Source organism: Muscardinus avellanarius (genome assembly GCF_963383645.1).
Source record: "Muscardinus avellanarius genome assembly, chromosome: 8".
NCBI classification, from domain to species: domain Eukaryota; kingdom Metazoa; phylum Chordata; class Mammalia; order Rodentia; family Gliridae; genus Muscardinus; species Muscardinus avellanarius.
This window is the reverse complement of record NC_137794.1, coordinates 67,341,939-67,363,427: the sequence shown is the minus strand read 5'-3', so window position 1 is coordinate 67,363,427 and position 21,489 is coordinate 67,341,939.

Here is a 21,489-nt window from a genome sequence, read left to right as displayed (position 1 = left end):
TTCTCTTCTCCATTTCTTCATGACTCTTTAGCTGTAGAAAACATCCCGCATGGGTGTCCACAGTCAGCCTACAAGGCTTGAGTTGGTTTTCCTATCCAGCGCATCTCTGCACAACCTTTCCCCTACCTCGTTGGAATCTACTGCTCTTTTACCCAATAATTCAGTGCCAGTTTGAGCTTTCTGATGGTTATTTGCCTGTTTTCAGCATCTTGTCCAGGGAAGTCTGCACAGCGCTGGTATTGCTCTCATGCTGTGTGCCTGCAGTGTGGAGGCCTTCATTAGGGGTTCTATTGTACTAGTCAATGAGGGAGGCTGTGCATGGAGCCACCCTGAAGTTGAAAGGTAAGTGCCAGTGCGATAGTACACTTTGGTGCAAGAAAGAGTTAAGTACAGTTGATAGTCAAGTTCACTTGTCCCAACATTGTTTATGTGTTATGTTCATAAATGTAAATAAATGTGCTAGCATAAATTATAATGGTAATAGCTAATATTCATTGGGCATGTATATATCAAGCTCATATTTTATATGAATAAATCCATCAATTCTCATAGCAGTCTTCTGAAAAAGGTATTTTTTTTACATTTCCATAAATGGTTGGTTTCTGCGATTCCTGAAATTTGTTTTCCTGTCTTACAACAGTCCCTCTCAACATTAAGGGTAAGAATGACCCAGCTAAGGAATACAGTAGCTCTGTTTGCTAAATGGTGATCCTCAAACATTGCATCAGAATTACCCTGAGGGCTTTTATAAAAGATTGTCAGGCCTCGCCCCAAGAGTTTCTGGTTAGCAGGTCTGTAGTTTACATTTGTACCAATTTCCCATGTGATACTGATGTCACATTTGGCTGAGTTTAGTAATGAGAGGTTATGATATCATTCAGTACTAGGAAAAAATAGAATCTATGGCAATGTGACTGCCTCTCATATAAATATGTAAACCTTAGCCAGGTGTGGTGACACACACTTGTAATCCCAGCATTTGGGAGGCTGAGACAGTAGGATCTAGGTTCACAGACAGCCTCAGCTACTTAGTGAGGCCCTCTGCAATTTAGTGAGACTCTTTCAAAATAAAGAATAAAAATTAGGGTAGGGGGTGTAGCTCGGAGGTTGAATGCCTCTGAGTTCCACCCCCAGACCCGCAAAAAAAAAAAAAAAAAGAAATAATATGTAAACCTTCAGTTTACTCTGGAAGCGAGCGATACACACACACTCACACACGCGCGCGCACACACACACTTCTGATTATTCTTATTCTACTGGAATGAAAACATCTTTTTGTATAAAACCTAGAAATTATATTTATTTGTGTCATGTTAATAAAACTTTCTTTTGTTTGTTTTAAATAGACTGTTTATTAGAGCAGCTTGTTTATAGTTCACAACAAAGCCCAGCAGAGTAGTTTCCTCTACCCTACATGTGCAAGACCTCCATCATCAACATCATTGACACATAATTATCTCTTAGAGTGCACTTGGCTTGTTACATTCTATGGATTTAAATAAATGTATAATGCCATGTATCTAAACATCCTACTTAAGATATATTGGTTATTATTAAGTAATCACAGCTTTTTATGTCTTTGCTTTTATGGAACTTGTAGTTTTCCTCAGAGGTAAAATCATATTAATTTTGCTGAAATAATCCATCTTCTCCCGCTTCTATCCTTCCCCTCCCACATTTTTTAAGTTAAAAAAAGAGAAATAAAAAAATTTCATTGGCCAATTTAAGTTTTTTATAAGGTAGGAAATCTCCCATTAAAAAAAAATGCTTTTCTTTAGATTTCAATGGCAAATCAGCCATGGGATTAAGTGGATCAGAGTAAAAAGCTTTCTCAAAAGAAAAAGAAAATCCATTTTTATTTTCCTCAGAGTGAGTGTAATGTGCCTGTGTTTCCATCACCCTGACAGCACCAGTATGAGACAGTCACCACACAAATGGCTGGTATCAGCTGTCCTGCAGCAATGGGCACAGTGACCGGACATGCAGTGCAGGGCTCCGATGGCGTCTGTGTGACGCCCTGTACTGTAGGTGCTGGGGACGTCCTTTAACAAAGCCTCACCTCAGTAGATCAGTAATATTGCAAAGCAGTGTGTTCTAATGGAAGGAACTATATGCTTTTGAATTCAGCCAGGTCTGAGCTTGAATCTTGGCCTCAAAACTTGGACAGGTTATTCTATTTCTGAGACAATTAAAATGGTAGAGATAGGTGACACAACCTATTTTCTTGGGTTATATGAAGCTTAGTGATGAGGTAAAGATAATGCCAGTAAGTGAATATTGTTATAATTATTACTGAAGTCACTTTGTTAAAGCAACCATCCAACTTTCCATAAAGATAACCATTCATTCATTCATTCATTCATTCATTCATTCACTTGTGTAGGTGCTCCACACAAGTGGAGTATCAATGGCTCTTTTTCGTTACTGCTTCTTCACCATAATGATTTCACTAGGAAAGATATCAACAGAAACTATTTTAGATAGTTACAAGAATACAGGCATATGATTCTTAAGTTTGAAAAGTTTTGTATATATTTAGAGAGAGGCCAGTTGTGATGTTACCCACTTATAGTTTTAGACAATCAGGAGGCTGAGGTGGGAGGATCACTTGGGTAGGAGTTGGAGAGTAAACTATCTGGAAAACTAAAAAAAAAAAAAAAAAAAAAAAAAAAAAAAGATACAAAGATAAATACCATCTCTAAATGTTAACAGTGATGCTCCAGGGAAGTGAGATTGTATGTTTTATATTTTCTTCTTTGTGCTTATTTACATTTCCTCTAATATTTAAATGCATTTAGATGGTTCAGAAATAATAAAAAGAACGGTTTTTATTAAACTTTTAAAAATGTGGTGGCTGCTGCTGCTGCTGCTGATAAATATTATTGTGTTCTCTTTGATTATAGGATTTTGTATTATACAGTGAAGGAAAAAGGCAGGAATAAAAAAACCCCTGTGTATAAGAGTTTTAAACAAAGTTATCAAGGGAATTGCTTCTCATATATTTTCTTGAGTTAATATAGTTACAGAATCTGAATGTTAGCTCATGAATAGGATGTATTGTTACTTGCCACATCTATTAATATAGATACCCCACTATCCTATCAATTTTTAAAAGGACAAAGAAAAAAAGCTTCAATTTAAAAAAGAGCATCAGGATTATAATAAGTGATAGTAAATATTCTCACCTAGGGGAAAAAAGCTCTCTTTAAAAAATTTTGTTTTACAAAACTTCTTCAAGCTTTATAGTTGTTTCACATATATCTTCTCTCCCAGGACAAGGAGTTTTAAAAGTCTAGTTCTATTGTAGTTCTTCCTCTTCCTGGCCTAGGTGTACCTCACACTGGCTCTAATTAGTTAGATTAATGTGAACTCTAATAGGTTGTCCATTCTGTGGATATATGGCTGATATATCATTTCCATGATATACATCAGTATATATTAGTAGACATAATATAAAATTGTGTTAGATCTCTTCCCATCATCAAATCCAGGACAAAGAGGACCTGTCTTTTGTACAAAACATCTTTGTTCTTTCCCTCAATATGTCAGTGTCAATTGCTTTGAGATCACAGACACAAAAACACTTGAACTTAATGAGAGCTTTTTTGTTGTTGTTGTTATAAACCAGCTCAGCAATGGGACTCCTAGAATATTTCAAAATGTTGACTTACATCAAGCACTGTGATGCCTTGGCAGGGTTGCGGATTATACAAAAAATAATAATACACTGCAGTTTTGGTGTTTACTAAGAGTGGGCTATTTCTTCCTATTTATGGCACTAGAGATCTGAATTGCAACCACTTTGTCAGTTATGCAAAGGCGTCTTAATTTAAGTGTAGTTGAGATCTGAGAAGATCTGATTACAGCTTATACTTTTTTCTCAGCATGAAATTCAATTATCCTTCAAGGACTTATTATTAGAGTTGTTATTACTTTTTCAAACTTGATTCAAATCATTATCATAGTTGTCAAGCCTGACGCGAAAATATTAGAAAAAGTACATATTTGAAAAAAAGAAAACAAAGTGTAATAAATACTATTTGCTTTCTAATTTCCTATGTTTAAAGAAAAAATTTTTCTGAAAAGGGCATGATTTTGACCAACTTATGGCAGTTTTATCAAGAATTTGATTAGTCAATTTAAGAAAAAGAGGAAAATGTATTCCACTTAATACACATAGGCTCACAGGCGATAAGATGTAGTTTCACTGAAACTACATCTTAAGCCAGGAGTGAACTGAAGCCAGGAGTGAACAGGTACATCATTCCTGGTGGTCAAAGGAGGGTGTACTCAGGGATGTGGTCAACAAGGGAGCATGGGTGATTCCAGTAGTGGGTGCTGGAGAAGCTTGATTCTCACCTAGCACAACACAATTCACTCCATATATATTGGGTTCTCTTTGTCATGTACCACAATAAAGTGAAACTTGTGGAACTTGACATTTCCACTGAGGAAATCTCCATTCTCAAGGAACTTATGGCACAGTAGGAAGACAATATCAACAGCGTGATATAGATGGTACTGAACCCTCATGAGTCTTGAATTTCAAAGGTCCTTGGAGTGTGGGGAATTCCCCCTCAGGCAGGATATTGAATCTTAAGGAACATCATATAACCAAAAAGTGACTGTTCTGGGATTGGAAGTCCATATTTTTTCCCCATACTATCAATTACTCCAAAGGAAGCAGGCCTTGAGGAATTTGAAGATAGAGGCAGTAGGACAGAGATAAACTGGAGAGATTTTAACAGATAACACATGGTGACTGATTGAATGTTGACTGTGACTGAGGGGAACAAGTCTGATGATTCTTAGCTGGAACTCTGGTGTGTGCAAGTAGGGAGACAGTGGCACCATTTACTATGAAAAGAAAATGGTACCAAATGGAGAAGGCAAAGTAGAGATCTAGGTTTTAGATCTGATGCATTACTATTGGTTATGAGTCTAGCCAGTATTTGGAATCCACAGAAGCAGGGGCTGAACTGAGTTTTGGGCTCTTTGGCATACTGGTGGTGATGGAAGCTGTGTGCAAGGATGACCTTTCCCAAAGAGAGTGGAAAGAAAATACTTCGAGGCATGAATTCTGAAAAATATAGGGATGGCTAGATGAAAGGTCTCTAAAATTGCATTAGAGAAGAAATGACATGCGAAGGAGATGGGGCACTAAATTGTACGGTGGTATAGGTGTAAGGGACGCTGGTTTCCAGAATGGTGGTGGTGGGTAATAAAGGCTTCTGGTTGCACACTGTGCTCCAAACAGTATTCCACGCATTTTACACAGTTCGCTTCTTTGTCCTTAACAATCACCCAAGAGGTAGGTGCCATTGCTATTCTATTTTTAGCTGTAATTTGTCCAGGGTCACATAAATGGAAGACAGCAAAACTTGGATTTGAACCCATGTAGTCTTTCTCAAGAGCCTATGTGTTACATTGTATTATACCATGTATTTGATCTCTACATTTCAAAAGAATCTATAAAATGTGATATGGTTTCTTTATTCTACTGCTATGATCTGAATATTTGTGTCACCCATCAAATTTATATATTAAAATATAATCCAATTTAGTGCAGTTTTTGGGGGGCTCTACCATCACAAATGGGATTAGCACCCCTATAAAAGAGGCCTGAGGGAGCTTGTTTGTCCCTTCTACCACATAACAAAACTGTAAAAAAGTGTCATCTATGAAGCAGACTGCAAGTCACACATCAAATTTTCTGGCACCTGATCTTGGATTTTCCAGCCTAAAGAACTTTGAGCAATAAATTTCTGTCTTTTTTTTGTTTTGGGGTCTGGGGATGGAACCCAGGGACATTCAACCTCTGAGCTTCAGCTCCTGCCCTATTTTTTATTCTTTATTTTGAAACCGGGTCTCACTGAGTTGCAGAGGGCCTCACTAAGTAGCTGAGGCTGTCTGCAAACCGCGATCCTCGGGTCTCAGCCTCCCGAATGCTGGGATTACAAGCGTGTGCATCACCACGCCCGGCTTTCTGTTGTTTATATGCAGTTTATAGTGTTTTTATTATATCAGCCCTAATGGACTAAGACACTTATATTTTATTTTTTGTATTATTTTTTTCTTAAATCTCCATCTTGAAATTCCTTTAGGCCTGATTTTTCCTATGTAAACTCTGAGGGAAATGGCTTTTCAGCATGGTTTTTGTTTTAGGTATGGTTCTTTTGATACAAGCTTAAACAAGATGCTTCGATTCTTAACATGGTAAACTCCTAAGATCATGTGAGCTAAATTGCTCCCATATCCCTGACTTTGAGATACTAAAGTTTCTTTTTTGGTAATTTTAGACTCAGCAATGAAAAGCGAATACAGAGACCATATCATACTATACCAAGAAGCCACATTATTGGCTTCCAGAAGGGTGATAAAGGAAAATACAAGAATTAGTTTGTAATTCTTTGCTCAAACTGCTTGGGAGACAGATGGCTCCAGATGCTAATTTCCTATATGTCAGGAAGTGCTTTGTTTTCCTTGACACTTTCATTTTGATTTCAACTGCAATGGAGAGAGAGGTTGTTACTAGAATGTCTTCTTATTGGAACGGTAGGAAGCCAAACATGCAAATCAATGGAGTTTTCACCTATAAACAACCTTAAATAACAAAGTAATGCTCGAAATTAATAAAATACAAAGCACCAAAGCATTTTCTTTGATTTTTCACTCCCCCCACTTCAGTATATCCTTGGAGAAGAGTCAAAATAATGTTTTTTTGGTAGTCAGAGTTAGCTCTAGGCATTAGCAAAATGTTAAACTTTTCACATTTATTAGCATATTTATAGTTTCAGAACAAAAAAGTCACTCAGTTTTTGCTTAATACATAGACGGATTTTGGAATCAATAATGTAGTAATAAAATTGGCTTTCCAGTTTTATTCCTTTTTATATTTTACTTCTAGGCCTAAAATGTTTTAGAATCATACACTTTTATGTGGGGCTTTAGAATGATCTGATGACACTGAACTTTACTATTATTATTATTATTATTATTATTATTATTTTGGTAGTACTGGGGTTCCTGGAAGCCCTTCTACCTCTGGGCTATACTCCCAGGCCTATTTTTTATTTTTATTTTTATTTGGAAACAAGGTCTCTTAAGCCAGCACGGCTGGCTTCGAACCTGAGCGATCCTCCTGTCTCCGCCTCCCAAGCGCGGGTATCACAAGTGTGCGCCACCACGCCCGGCAGAACTTTATTCTTTAAGAAACTATTAAAACTGTTGTTTAGTGCTGTTTAAAATGGTGCTCTTGCTTGGTGGACTGAGATTCAAATGCCTGGGGAGAACATGCAAGGCAAAGAAAGAGCAAGACGGAATCCTAGGCTGGGTTTCGTCAAGGTATTAGAATGAAGAGTACCTACTGCATACAAGTGGAATAAAATCTCTAAATGTTTGTATTAAAAATTAGAAAATGAGCTGGGCATGGTGGTGCAAATCCCAGCATTCGGGAGGCTGGGAAAGGAGGATTGCGGTTCAAGGACAGCCTCAGCTACTTAGTGAGGCCCATTGCAACTTAGTGAGACCCTGTTTCAAAATAAAGAATAAAAAATAGGGCTGGGGGATGGGGATGTAGCTCACCGGTAGGCTGCCCTGGGTTCCATCCCCAGTACAGCAAAAACAAAAACAAAAACAAAAACAAAACAAAACAAAACAAAACAAAAAACAAAGAAAATGGATAGAGCTAGAACATATTATGCTAAGTGAGATTAGTCAGTCACAAAAGATGAAAGGTCAGATTTTTTCTCTCTTATGTGGAAGCTAGGGAGAATTTGGGCAAAGAAGGAGAAACAATTGTGAAGTAATGGGGGTGCTGAGGGATGAAGGGCAGTAGGGCAGTGGGGAGAAGGAGACTGGATGGAGGGAACACTTCAATGGATATGTTGTGCAAACACAAAGTATCAATGTCAACCTCCATATTGTGCACAAGGAAGGGAAGGGAGGGGGGAGTTGGGGAAGGCATACCTAGTGATGGGCACATCATGTCTCTACCACTCTGAACTTCATCATGATTGCAACAGACCCATTGAGAGAGGGAGGGAGGGAGGGAGGGAGGGAGGGAGAGAGAGAGAGAGAGAGAGAGAGAGAGAGAGAGAGAGAGAGAGAGAGGAGAGAGAGAGAAAGTTCAGGCATCATCATCATCATCATTATCATCTAATGAGTTGTATGATATCTACATCAATACAATCAAATATTTAAGGCAATTTGTTGTAAAACTTTTTAGAGCTTAGATAAAAATTACTTATATTTAACATAGCATTTGACAAAGCCTTATGCACTTTAAAATTCAATGCATTTTTTTGTTCTCCATGAAGCTGGAGAACTTTCTGATTCAAAGGACTCTTCCTTGTGCAGTGTTTCTTTGTTTCTTACCATCTCTCAAGCAAGGCATGTTAGATCTGGTCACTCACAGATATGCTGTATTTCTTTGCTGGTTTTTTTTTTTTCAGTTAAAATCTCAGTCTCTCATTTGTTTCCTTTCTGTCATTGACATACAATATGTAGTTATTATCTGACATGTTTTGTTTTTATCTCTTGGAATTCCTTTAGTTTTTTTTGGTGGGGGGATCTTTTCCTATAGTTCTTCCATTGCCTATACTTCTTTGCCCTTGTCTTAAAAAGTGCTCACGTCCTCCTCTCTGGAACTTCCAGTTTCCGCACGCCCGGTCACTCCCTGTGAACATGCCCATTGTAACCTTCACTGCCCCTGACCCGCAGCATCCCAGATGCTTCCTGTGAGACAAATCCCAGGCTCTGACTTGTGAGTTACAGGAAGCATTGCTATTTATTTATTTATTTATTTATTTATTTATTTATTTATTTCTAGTTTTAAATGCTAATATAGCGTAAAAATCCACTACCCTATCTCTTGAGTTTTAGAATGGTATTTCCCACTCACATCATTTGCAACCTCTGACTTAGAGACTAGAGACTTGGTACCTAGGAAAAACATGGTCCTATCTGATGGCATCTTCAGTGACAAATTTGGGATAGAAGGACATGTAAACTCTGGGCAACCTTTGATTGTATCCTCTGTTGGAGGAAACTTATCATGGCTTTCCACAATGGGAACTATTTTACTGTTAGAATTTTTGAAATGTAATATGATGGCCACATTTAGATTCAGACATGTCTTGTAAAATTAGGAGGCAGAACTGTTTAAAAGACCATTTTCTTAGTTAGGAAATGGTGATAAAATGATCTATCATACTCTCCTGTGGGTGGGAATAAATGACATCATACCTGAGACTGACACTGCTACAGGCCTTGTCATCAGGAACTCAACCTGTTATCCCACGTTATTCACTCAACAAATATTCATGCAAGCACAACTATGTCAAGCACTATGCTAAAGGCCAAGGATGGGTTTGCAGAGAAGAGATTATGCAAGGCATTGTGAGGTCAGGGAGGAGACATATTCAACTTAGCCCCAAGGGTGAGTGGGGGTGCCCCAGGTTTAAGAAGTTTTAGGAGATTATATTTAGTGCATTCCTAAAGAATGAATAGGAGTTAGGCATGCAAAGGGTGTTGGCAGAGGTGAGAGAAAGATAAGAAAAGAAAGGAAGGAAGACAGCCTGAGAGAAGCAGGAAGACGAGAAATCAAACACTCTATGGAGGACTCTGGCCTTTTAAGGGTCTCAGAAATAGGAAGCGTGAGAGTGAATAATGAAAAATAAGAGGCGTGAAATTGAGTGGCAAGAAATGGGGGCGCAGAGGTGGGCAAGATGCTGTGTTTCATGTCAAGGAGCTTTGTGCTGTGGAGATAGGAAGCCATTAAAGAGATGGACTCCAGATAGAATGCTAATGGCCAGTAGAAGACAAAATAAATATGAGACTGGAGATTGCCACAGTGTCTAAGGAGAGTTCAGAGCCTTGATCATAATAGTAGTAGTTGTTAATAATAAAAACGATAGATTTAGCTGGGTGTGGTGGTGCACTCTTGTAATCCCAGTACTTGGGAGGCTGAGACAGGAGGATGACAGGTTTGCAGCCAGCCTCAGCAATTTAGTGAGGTCTTTCCCAAATTTTTGAGACCTTGTTTCAAAATTAAAAGGATTGGGGGTGTAGCTCAGAGGTAGAATTCCCCCCTGGGTGGTTCAATCCCCAGTAACACACACACACACACACACACACACACACACACACACACACATCATTTTGGAAGCAAGATCATACAGACTTGATGGTTTCATTGTTTACACACAAAGATTGAAGGAGGTGGCAACACCAAAAAAGGTACCCAGATTTCTAGCTTAAATATGTGTTTGAATGGTAGTGCAATAAGCTGGAGGGAGATAGGAACAAATTTAAGGGAGAAATTGATTATTTCAACTCCTGTAATTATCCACCAGTTGAAATTTATTGGTACAGCAATAAGAATCAGAATTTCTAGTGGAGACTGGAGCATGGATTTGAACTTGGAACTCTCTGGCAATCTAGTTGCTCTTGGATCACAAGTGTAGATGAAAACACATGATAGAAAAATGTGGATGAAGAAGAGGAAAATAAAACTGTATGCCTGGGCAGTCTGAGTTGCTGTGCAAAGAAAACAGGCACAAGAAGACTCATAGAGCTATGAGGAAGATGTGACGGCACGGGGACCGAGTCAGTAGACCGGAGAAGCAGGAGATGACCTATAGTCTCAAAATCAAATGACCTTCCACAAATAAAGATAAAAATATTTTTTTCGTTGAGTAATGGATGGAGCAAATGTTAACTTTTAAAAGGATTCTCAAGGAAATAGTGTGGCCCATACTTCTGAGGAACATGGAGAAGCAGATAAGAAATTTAAATGATTGACTAGAAGAGAGGGTCATTTCAGAGAAGATTTTGTTCTAGATGTTAATTGGGAGGAGAGAATCTTATTCATATTAAAGATTATTGGGAAGAGAAGGTAAAAAGGAAGGAGACAGAAATGAAGGCACAGTTCATTTTTCTTTCTTTTTTCTTTTTTTTTTAGCCTCTCTAGTATACTGTCTGACCCTGTGGAACTTCACTGAGGACAGAAACTCGGAAACCTAGACTTTATTAGAGCAAAATCTGGTTGATCCAGTTTTGTCAACCACAAATGCTCACTAATGAAATAAATATGCTGTCTTTCTAGTTAGCACATGGCTTAGGGGAGAGTTGAGTAATTAAATGGATTATTTAGATAGGTATGATCTAACTTCACTTCTGTAGAATACATTTTTGGGTCTTAAAAATAAAAATCATATGAAAATTTAGAAAGAAGAATAGGAGAAGGTGTTAAAAATTAAAAGCAATGTTTATCATGAATAAGTTAATATTTCTTAGGTACCAGGGATTGAACCCAAGGGCATTCTACCTCTGAGCTACATCCCCATCCTTATGTTTTAGTCTTTATTTTGAAACACTAAATTGCAGAGGGCCTCACTAAGTAGCTGAGTCTGGCCTTGAACCTGTGATCTTCCTGTCTCAGCCTCCCAAGTACGGGGACTATAAGCATGTGCCACCATTACTGGCTATTCATGAGTTAATTTAAAAATTGACTGTGTTATCTAACATAAGTTTGGGGATTAGGCAAAGTAGTCATCCTTTATTAAAATGGATAGCTGTGGGCTGCTTGCTGCTACACCATGATTTCACCTGTTTAAAAATAAATGTTCAAACTTATAACTCCCTCTGGGCACCACTTTCTTTCCTTTCCATATAAAAAAGAGGTTAGTGTTTGTTTTTTTTCAAAAAGCAATCATTTTATACTCACTTAAGTTTTAAACCCAGACAAGTGAAATGCAGAACATTGAGTAGCACATGACCTATGTTTGGATAGAGCCTTAGCAGTATTTTTCAAAAAATGAAGTAATTTTCTTCTTTGTGAACAAGACTAATATCTGGTATTTTTCATCATGCTGGGTATGCCGGTCTTTACACCTTTAAAGATATTCTTTCAATGCTATTTTGATGCAGGAATGCTACATTTTACCTGTGGTTGATATGTTTCTAGAATTCAGTAAATAAAATCTTATTCAAATTCAGTAAAAGAGCTGTTTAAAAAATCTTAGAGAAAATCCTTTAATATATCCAAGTGGCATTTTATATAGAACTATTTAGAAACTAGGTATTTTTGTAAATCTGGCTCTCTCAGATGGGAATGGGAATGCATTTCTAGAAGACAAAGTCCTACCATAGACAGAAATCACAGAAATTTAATCAGAGTTGATCCACATTCACTTTGATGGGTCAAGCCGTGGTTATCCCTAAAAGGTCGTGAAGATCATACTGAGGTCCCTTCAGTGCAACTCCATTGAGCTGTTGGAGGGGAGAGAAAGCAAAGTGCCTACAGGGTGTTTTTGAGTAAACTGAATTGGACAACTATGGCCCAGGGTACACTCGAGCCTCAGAGGTAATGGGCAGGATGCAGATGGCAAATGCCAGCAGCACCAGGTCAGTCTGAAGCACAATCAAGGAGATGCTGGGGATGAAGGTTTGAGGTGATCTCATAGCACAGGAGGCTAAGTGGCAAATAGAGATGGATTCTGAAAACATCGGGCATAGTTGGAAGGATATCTGACATTGAGCTTTGGTTTATACGTCTCTAAATGAAGTTAGTTCTCATATGCTCTGAGAGCTTCATTGCTAAAGTTTATGAGCATGGTTTTATTTCATTTGTCTGTTCTTGCCTCTACTAGGTATTTTCTCAGTTTTTCTATTTGCACTTTCTTTTCTACTTTAGTCCTTATCATTAGTATTATTTTCTGCCAGTTCAGTTTCTTTGGAACATGATTTACCTTATTCTCCTGATGTTAAATAGAAAACACCTTGAGAGAAATACTATACATCTTCTTCATACATTCAAAAGTAAATGTATAGCGAAACACTGATCTAGGCACCCATTTTAGTTTTTTTGTGCTGTCAAAGAATAATAAGTAAAAATTTCCCAAGCCTTCACATCAATAAAGGGCATTCTCATTTACTCACATATCCATCTTCACAATGAGTCCAAGAGAAGTTTTATAAAGTTTGGTTTTCAGAGGGGGTCGCTGATGCTCTTGTAAAGCATGTACCTCGGAGGCGGTTGACTAATAAGTCACGTGTCTACTGAATGTTTCCTTAGGGAACTATCTGGGATTAGCTCTTAAGTAAATTTAACAAATTCCCATAGTTAATTTGAGATAACCAGAAGGAGATTTGGAAAACATGTGGCTCAAGGAAGAAGAAAACCAATAGTAGAAGAATCAGAAGTAGGCTCTTATGCTACTAATTATATCCCTGGGTAAATGACTATTGATTGAAAGGCATTATGGGACCCAGCCCCCAGAAACTTCCCAGTTTTATCAGAGGCACTTTTTTTAAGAGTCCAAAAGGAAGAATGGATATCTTGAGTCCACTTCGACTTGTGAAGGATAAAAGTTGTTAGGCCTGCTTGTAGCATTAGGCCTCTGCTTTACTTATTATGAAGCTTACAGTTGTGCATAAACACGTACACATATAACTACACAACATAGATAGACAACTCAGTGTAATGAAAATAAAATTTGGTGTTGAGATGATGTTGGGTATTTTTAGTACATTATCTGATAATTACCTTACATATACCTAATCCTTTTCATTTTTCTTTTCTTTTCCTTTTTTTTTTTTTTTTTGTGGTACTGAGGTTCCTGGAAACCCTTCTACCTCCGGGCTACACTCCCAGACACCTATTTTTTATATTTTTATTTGGAAACAGGATCTCATAAGCCAGCAAAGCTGGCTTCGAACCTGCGTGATCCTCCTGTCTCTGCCTCCCAAGTGCGGGGATTACAAGCCTGCACCACCACGCCCGGCCTAATCCTTTTCTTTTATGTAATTAAAAATATATTATTGTTATAATGGATTAATACAGGGTGAATATTGGTCACATCAAGCCGTAATTAATTTTGAATGCAATCAACACAAAAGGAGTATTGCAAAACAAACAAAACCCCACATAAAAACAAAAACAACCCCTAAGATGTACTTTCCTAGTATATGAGAATTTTCTGCAGAGAAGAGATGGCATCTGCTTAATGAATTATGAAACAGATTCTCAAGAAATTATTCTCCTTAAATACTACCACCGCATAACTGTTGGCTTTGGCCCAGTCGAGTTGGTTATGAAACACCCTGTGGTGTCTAGGCCAGAAGTAAATAGCTCATGGCAGCCGAGGGCTCATTAGTCAGCACCGATGCATATTTGAGATGTGTTGAGAGGCAGAGGAAACTCAAGTGATTACATCTCCAGGTGTGGAATCTCTTTAGTTCTAATTCTAGGGCTGATCTGGAATATAGTTTCAGTTTAGGCAAAACTATGAACTTCATGTCTAGGCATCTCCTCTGGGGAAGCCTCATTATCCCGGCTGCTATTTTTGCTCAGCACTCATTGCCAGGCAGGATGATAGCACTTTTATCTCCCAAACTTACAAAGGTTACAAGGGGAGAGCCAATGGATGAGAAAACTCACATAGTACCCTTCCAGGGTGAGACATTCTGTAAATGAGCTAGCCAGGAATGAAAACATCAAGACAAAATGAATGACTTTTCCTTCAGGCATGTACAACAACAGCAGCCTATATAGAGAAGTTCCATTTGTACCAAAGATTTCAGGTTTATATTGTATTTCTATTGTACTTCTTTTATTCTGATCTCTGAAAGGAAAAAAATCTATCTTGAATTCTTGGTGCTTAAAAATCTATGTATATGCACCTATATGCATATAAGAATCATCGTTGCTTAACCATGAACACAGAAACTATGTTATGATTGCCATAGGACTATATAAGATAGGCTAATAAATCTCCAAGAACTCAGGAAAAACAATGTAATGCCACTACACACCTCCCATTTGTGGAGCAACTGGAACGCTCACCTATTACTGGTGGAAATAGAAAATGGCACACAACTTTATAAAACTGGGAGTTTTTAGTTAAAAATATATCCAGTGACTAATCAATTTCACTTTCAGATATACACCCAGGAAAAGACTTATGAAAATAATCACTGGGACTTTCTTCATAATATACACCCCCACCAAATAGAAACAAACCAAAGTCTATCAAGGAAAGAATTGATAAACCAATTATGAATATCTATCTATTATATATCATCTATCTATTGTACATGCAGTCACGATTCACATAATGGCATTTAGGTCAATGACAGATCACATATGTGACCATAATACCATAAACTTACATTTTCTAGTGATGTTGTAGCCGTCTTACTTTATGTAAGTACACTATGATGTTCACACAGTAATGAAATTGGTTAACAATATATTTCTCATAACTCATTCCCATTATTCAGTAGTGTATGACCATGGATAAATGCTACTCAGCAATAAAAGAGAATAAACTCCTAATGTGTTCAAAACATTGTGTTGAAGAAAAGAATTCTGACATGAAGCCAGATGTGGTGGTGTACATTTGTGATTCCAGTACTTAGACGTCTGAGACAGGAGGACAGCAAATTCTCAACCAACCTTAGCAACTTGGAGGGGCCTCCCACAATTTAGTGAGACCTTGTTTAAAAAAAAAAATATATGGCTGTGGTTTAGAGGTAGAACGCCAACTGGATTCAATCTCCAGTACCACACACACACACACACACACAAAAAAAAAAAAAAAAAAAAAAAAAAAAAAACCTTGACACCATGACATAAAAGGCAGAGATTAAAAAATTCAAGAACAGGTCCATGGCAAGAGAATTCAGGAAAGGGTTATGTGTAGTGGGAGGATGCTGTGAAGGGGCTGAACAAATGTTCTGGAGTTGATGAAAATATTCTGCAACTTTACTGGGCTGCACTGGAGTATAATGCATGTCAAATTTCATCAAGATGTACAACTAAGGTGTTTTATTTTACTGCACATACATTATACTTTAATAAAATAAGCACAAAATATTAAAACCTCATTATTTACTGTAGGGGAATAAGAGATTAAAAGGAAAATTTGTGTGAGTCCTCAGTGTGGACAATCTGAAGAAACAGTCAAGGCAGTGAGTACACTTTAATCTACATTATGTCTTTTCTCTTTTGCTGATGGGTGGAGGAGGGAGTTTGTGCATTATTATTAGGAAGGATTGGATGGATAGAAAGACAGATAGTTGATGATTGGTATATAGATGCAGAAGCCTGGTTCAGCCAGGAGGATATGAACACAGCTCTATTTCACCACGCTGAAGACCATATAATTCCAGTAAATCAGTAGTCAGCACCTTTAGCAGGGCAGCATTTGTTTAGAAGTAGTAGATGTAATGGTAACAAAGAGAATGCTTATGGATGTCCTACAGTCTGGGAGAAGACTGGGAAAAGTTAGTCTATGTCTGGTCAGTAATAATTTGTTTCAAAATGCATGTGAGGCTTTTTCTGGGGATGCTTCTCAAGTAAATATTTAGGGCACAGATTTTTATTTTCTTCGAGAAGGCTAAAATTCTACATGAAAAATTTGTAGAATGAATCAGAGAGACATTTAGTATAAAAACTACTGTGACTTCAGCTGTTCTCAAGATGAAGGAGTCTCAGGGCATTAGGTTATATCGAAAAGAAGATGGTCTGTGTACATCTTTCCACTTACACACATGTGGGTTTGATTAGATTTGCTTATCCATTTTACTGCTATAACCTGTAAGTGGTGAAAAACTAACTTTCAAAATCCAGATTTTGAGAATAGTAGAGGTGAACTTGCCAGGAATTTGTAAAGGCCCATAGAAAGTCTAAGAGGAGCTGCCAAGAGATTGAATCTCCATGGCAGTGAATGGCTGTGCTCAGTGGGAGTGGATCCCACATAGAGGAAGCCTTTCTTTTGGAAAGCTTTCTGATATTTTCTAAGCCACCTAGAATACTCAGACTGAGAAGTTCCCATCCACAGAGTGACCTAGTATATGTTGCCAAGATGGCAGCTGACACCATAAAAATGCCTACTTCTCCATCACAGGAATGTTTTTCAAATTAGAGAAAACATGTATCCATGAATTCAATTAACCCTCCTAAGACAAAGGAGCAGGGAATTTGCTTTGGAGACAATGAAGGTAACCAAACACATGAAAGTTAACTTGCCATCAATCTGAAGTCATTTCTAGAATGTTATATCTAAAACCTTAAAATTACTCAAAGTTTAACAAATAGGAAATAGGGAAAAAACAGGGGGGGGGGGAAAGTACTATTTATTTTTATTTATTTTTTTTACATTTAGAAACCATTTCTGATCCACAAAAACAATTTTGTTGTACATGCTTTCTCATAACCATAAATTTCATCAAAACAACTGAGATGAGAGAAGATAATGTGATATAGTGGATGAATATAGAAGCCAAACAGACCTGGATTTAAATTTTATCTTTCTCAGTTCCTACTGACTCTTAATATTTATAGGTTAGGTTATAGGATGTATAGTAGCCAGGTTTATTTCTTATTCACATTAATGTCTTCTTAGGTTGGCTATGATTCTGTGGTACTTTTTCTTTATTCCAGAACTCAAATTGAAGGAGACGTTCATCTTTTGTTGTTAAATGCAATGTTGGCCTCATGAGAGAGGGGAAAAAAGAGGGACATTCAGGCTCATTGGTCTATAAAGGACACGCAGCCGTTCCAAGGTCAACGGGTGAGGACTGTGTACCCTTCATGTGGGGAGAGGCCTATCCAGAAATGGCAGAGACTTGCTGAAATTAAATCTACTTCCATGAATTTAGTGAGGTTGCTTCTTCAAAGTTCAACCTTCTTAAACTGTAAAACAAGGCTAATACTCTCTGACTCATCAGGTCATGAGATCCTTAAAAAAGCAGTTCCCAGTATCAGACGTAAATGATCACATATTGAATACACTCTGAACAAAAATATAGCTCTCTTTTGAAATTCTTTTGTAATGTCAGTGGATATGGAAAAGGGCTGATTTGCATTATGGTGAACTTCGAAGTTCAGAAATTAACTAGATGCTTAATCTTAATAAATCATAATTGCCTAACAACTGTTTGTCAACTAGCAGCCTTACTAGGTGCCTTTCAAGTCATTGATCTTAATTTTCTTTAAAATTTTGCCAAACTATGGAGGAAACCAATATTAATTATCAAGTACAGAATATAATAGTGTTTTCATTAGGTTTCACAAATGTGAATCTGGGAGGGGAGAGAGTGATATTATTCATATTTTATAGTTTATCTACTAATAAAATTTTTTTAGCTTTTTTTTTTTTTTTTGAGGTACTGAGGATGGAACCCAGGGGCATTCTACCTCTGATCTATATCCCCAGCCCTAAATATATATATATATATATATATATATATTTTTTTTTTTTTTAAACACTGAGTTGCAGAGAGCCTCAGTAAGTAGTAGCTGAGGCTGTCCACAAACCGTGATCCTCTGGTCTCAGCCTCTCAAATGCTGAAAGTGTGCGCCACCATGCCCGGCTACTAACAAATTCTTATTTTTTCCTTTCTTACATTATAGAAAGATAAAATTAGAGAAAATGATTTCAAACCAAAATAACTATGCAAAAATAATAGAGTAAAAATACAGAAAGAATTTGGAACAAATATAACCATGCACAATCTCATTCTAAAAATACCTATGTGTATATATCCATATATATGTGTATTATGCAATGTATTTATATATATAATGTGTATATGTAAAATATAGCACAATTGCTATCACAGTGCATGTAAGTTTTTTCATACTCACTTTCTTTAATAGTATGTTTTCTTTCCTATCTGTTAATCATTTTTAAAGACGTTTAGTATCCTCTGATGATATATCATTATAATTGAATATTCCATGAATTACTCAGCCTTCATCTCTTGATGATCATTTATGATTAATTTTGTTTTGTTTTGACATTGCTACAAGTGTGGATTGGGCATCCTTGTGTATATATCCTTGTTAGTATCTGAATTTCTTTATTAAGACTTGGTTCTAAAATAATGATTAGGTCTTACAAGACACTTCTTTTTAAAATTATTTACTACATATTACTAGTTTGATTTTTAGAAAATGTTGACAAAACTTTAATAAATATTTTTATGTTTTTACCACATGCACAGTACTGGCGTTTTGGGAGTAGGCAAGGATGCAGAGGTTGGAAGATGTAATATAGACATGAATAAGACCTAAAAAAGATTTGTCCTGGGGATGAAAATAAGACCAGAAACAAAGAATAAGTGCTATTGTGGGAAGAATGGAGGGTGGGATAAGGCAAAGAAGAGCCAAGTCAAATCACCAAAGTATAACAGTGGCATTTTAAAATTCTAGCAGAGAGGAATAACTTAGTTTTATGTTGTAGTTGGTTTGGTGGGCAGGTGAGAGGCTAGTTAGTGGACTTAGGCGTGTGTGGGCCTTCCCCGAGGTCACAGAGTTAGCTGATGACCTGTGACCTGGGTCTTCTGATCCCATGGTCAGTGACCATTGCGCCACACCACACTGCCTCTCAAGACAAGGCATGCATCTGCACCTGTTACACCACCAGTGCGGTGCAGGAGGTGACGAAAGGCATGAGGTAGACATAAGCTTCCCCAAGCAGTGCTTCTCCACCCAGGGCCTCAGACTTGGACCAGGTGGATTCAAAACAATTACTGAAAATTTGCTCTTTCTCAGTCCCCATGACCTCCTGTAAACTGGCTCACTGTCTTCTGCTGACGATTCCTCTGACTTACCATTCCACATGGGATGCTAGCAGGCCAACCACAAAGCTGATATCCTCTGCCCCCTGATATGTATTTGGATGCTCCTTCTTATGTCTTGAGCATCTCAAAACTTATTTTATTTTTGATAGTGGAGATTGAATCCAGGGGCATTCTACCTCCAAGTTTCACCCCCAGCCCTTTTTGTTCTTTTAATTTTGAAATAAGATCTTGCTAAGTTGTTAAGGCTGGCCTCAAAACTGTGATCCTCCTGTCTCAGCTTCCCAACTCCTGGGATTACAGGTGTGTGCCATCACTCCTGGCTAGCACTTACAAATTTTAAAAATGATTGAATAGTATTTTGTAACAGTACTTCTGGATTCTGCAGGTAAAGCTTTGAACAAAAAAGCAGAGCCTTCTTCATAGGTATTTACAGTTTAGTGAGAGGAGATAGACAAAAATTGGGTTAATGAACATCATAATTTCAGATATTGATATTTGTTAAAAGAAAGTGAAGCAAGATGTATGATAGTGATGGGGATGGGTCATATTTAGGTTGATGCATTGTGGGAAGGAACTCCTTGAGAAGATGTACTTAAGCCAAGCCTAGAAAAAGAAAAGGAACCAACCTTATGAAGACCAAGGTGGAGTAGTTTAGTCAGAAGAAATAAGTATCAAAGGCTCTGTATCTGGACAGAGTGATGTTCCTGTTGTGTTCAACAAGAAGAAATAAGGCCTGTGTGGCTGGAAGGTAGTGAGGGGAAAAGGATAAAAGATTTTTTTTAAGAACAGAGAAGCCAGGTCCTGTGCGATCAGGTAGGCTACAGGAAAGCATTTTAATTTTACATATATTTCAATAGGGAGATAGTGGAATGCCAGAGACCACAATAAATACTCTTATTTGAAAACTAGTAATAAGCCGGGTGTGGTGGCGCATGCTTATAATCCCAGCATTTGGGAGGCTGAGACTGGAGTATCGCAGTTCATGGTTTGCAGACAACTTCAGCTACTTAGTGAGGCCCTTTGCAACTCAGTGAGACCTGGTTTCAAAATAAAGAATAAAAAATTGGGCTGGGAGTGTAGCTCAGAGGTAGAATGCCCCTGGGTTCCATCCCCAGTACTGAAAAAAAAGAAGAAAAAAGAAAAAGAAAACTAGTGATAATTCAATAATAATAGCAATAATTAAAAGATAATGAAAAGTGGCTTGGGTCTTCTCTTCCAAGTCCTCATCATCCTCCAAGTCTCCAAGTGAGATGATACATTAACCTATCAGAGTGGCAGAGGAGAATAATGGTACCCAGGAGATGAGTTTGGGCTTGTAAGGGGCTACTTGTGCCAGTCACCAAAAAAGGGAATCTGGAGAAGGAGCAAACTCCCTGGGTAGGAGGATGGAGATAATGGATTCATTTTTTTAAAAACATTTTAGGAGTGAGCTGTCTATTGAACATCCTGGTTGATTTTTCAACAGTCCTTTGGTAGGACAGTCTGAAACTATTAGGAAGAACTTGAAATAGAACCACAGATATGGAAGTCATAAGCATACTCATGCTCTGCACATACTTTTTGTAGGTAGTGGATTAAATGTGGCAAAATAATTTCCATAGTGTCCGAAGGCTTCTCATTCCAGCATCAACAGTAAAGTCTAAAGTCCAAAGTCTCATCTCAATATCCTCTCAATCAAATATTGGTGATACCTGAGGAACAATTCAGCCTGAAACAAAATTTCTTTCTACATATGAACTTGTGAAAGCAGCCAACTTATGTTTTTCTAAAATACAATGATGAGTGGGCATCTGGATAGCCATCCCCTTTCTGAAAGGTAGAAACAGGAAAGAGGAAGGAATGATAAATCCCAGGCAAGTCCAAAATTTAGTAAGCTAATTCCATGAGATCTCAGGC